Raw genomic sequence first — 2,173 nt, 5'->3', positions numbered from 1 at the left:
TCTCCACTTGGCCCCCTAGCATTTCTCTCTCCTCCACGCTGTCCCTTGGTGCCTTCCCCTTTCTTCTCCTGACCTGCCCCCCTCCCCTCAGCACAAGCCCCTTCCTCTGCCATCCACCTTCTGCCTTCCAGTGTGCAGGGTGGCCGTGGCCCCGGCCCAGCCTCCAGGCCACGTGCCGAACCGTGCGGTGCAATGCTGGGCCATGCGGTTTTAAAGTCCCAGGCCGTGGCGTCACGCCACACCACACCACGCCACGCCCAGGCGTCTCCCCTCTCAGCTGTTGTGTGGCATTTCAGCACGCCATGCATGTGCTCCCTCGGCCCCACGTGGCCCGTACTGGCCGACGCTGGGAAATTTCAAAAGTGCGGGGCTGCCACAATCCCCCCCTTTCTCCTCCAGCAGCCGCCGGCCGGCCCTTCGGCAGATGGCCCATTGGGAAATTCCCGGTATCCCACCGGGCCAGTCCGCCTCTGGCGCTGGCGTGGGGCCTATTGAAGCGCGGGGCCCGGGGCAGCCGCCCCGCTCGCCCTGCCCTATATCTGCTGCTGGTGCCAAGTTTCCGCCTCTGTCCAACAGGGAAGCTTCCCAGCTTCCAAGCATGTGGTTGGGCTAAATGAATTAATGGTTGTAACGTTCTTAGAGCTCCCCGGGCATCATGGAGGGCAGGACAGGGCACTTTTCTCTGAGGGCTGCTTGCGGGGAGAGGGCTTTAGCTAGCAGCCAGTAAAGAAGGACTTCACAGCAGTAGGCCATGATGGGTCCCCAGGATCGGGAGGTCCAAGGCTCAATTCCACAAAGCTCTCTAACCACTGGGCTATAGGATATGTTGGCATGGGGCCCTCTCCGTCCTACCTGTTGAAACTCTTCTGCTGAGAACAAATAGCAGTTAAATAAACACAGGGCCATGAGAATGACTCTATAGCCCAGGGTTTGGGCACACACCGGAGAGGTGGGAGCCCCCCTATTAAAATCCCTTCTCCTCGAGTCGGAGGGGCAGTTGGCAGGGGTTCCAAAGAAGATACTCACCTGCCCCTGCCATTGGTATGAAGTTGGGTGTGCTCAGAGTACAGGTCTTGGATTGGGCCAAGGTCTTTCTTTATCAGGATTGAGGATCATGCTGAGGTTTAGGTGTGAGCCAAGCAGCAGAGCATGCAAACTGAGAGGCCTTGGGGACTTCTACAGAGGAAATTGAGGCCCTGGTAGGATTATGTGGCAGCCAAGCTGGGGTTTTGTGGATCACAGGGGTGCCTACAACCGGGACTTAAGCACTGAAGTCCCTTTGTGGCTCCGGGCCAAAGCCCCTCCCACCAGCTGATTGGGAACTCTGTGCCTTGGTCTTCTCTGCAGGAGATGACCTGCCTTTGGATTGAGAGAGCAGGGTTCACATTTTTTTGTGAGCTAAGCAGGTTGGAACAAGTCTATTGTGTTAAAAATGTTTTGTAAAAAACATTTCTCTGCATGGGGATTTCCATTGCACAATGAGACTGTCTTGTTCCAAGCAGGCTGTGCAAAGTCTGTTCCCGCAAAGCCTTCCCTGCATGGAATTCCAATTGATTTCTGTAAATTAACCACCTCAGTAATCTCTCCCCTAGATCCAAAGTGTATGATCAATGCATGCCTGACTACAGGTCTTCGTAACAAGTTACACCCCAAAGTGGCCTTTTAGGGGAACATAAATTGCCATAAAGTACATGGTTTGCCACTCTGATTTTCTCCACAAGAAAAGTTCACAAAAAAGAAATAAACCTAAGGGCTAGCCATTAGGTTCTGTAAAGTAAATAACTCTTTTTTACACACCGCTTTGTTAGATGGTGAGCTTATTGGGGCAGGGGCTCATGCAAACAGAATAACTAGGGACAAAGTCTGATTTTTAAACGTTCTCTTAGTTTTAGTAATTGACATTATTATAACAATGCAAGGAAGAAAAAAAACATATACAAAAACAGATGTAATGGACAGATTCCATTGAGTAATGTAGATGAAGGCTGGGTCTACCAGAAAATTAAATGGAGTGTGAAAAATCCATACTTCTGAGTGGTATAGTTAAACCGATGTAGATCTTGGTGTAGACAGTACTACGCCGATGAAAGAATTCCTCCATCAAGCTAGCTACCACAGCTGGGAAAAGTGCATGAGAACACTTCCCATCAACATGAGTTATGACTACACTAAA

Source organism: Pelodiscus sinensis, chromosome 1 (assembly GCF_052426305.1).
Source record: "Pelodiscus sinensis isolate ZL-2025 chromosome 1, ASM5242630v1, whole genome shotgun sequence".
NCBI classification, from domain to species: Eukaryota; Metazoa; Chordata; order Testudines; family Trionychidae; genus Pelodiscus; species Pelodiscus sinensis.
The sequence above is the reverse complement of the archived record's forward strand: the minus strand, read 5'-3'. Positions refer to the sequence as shown.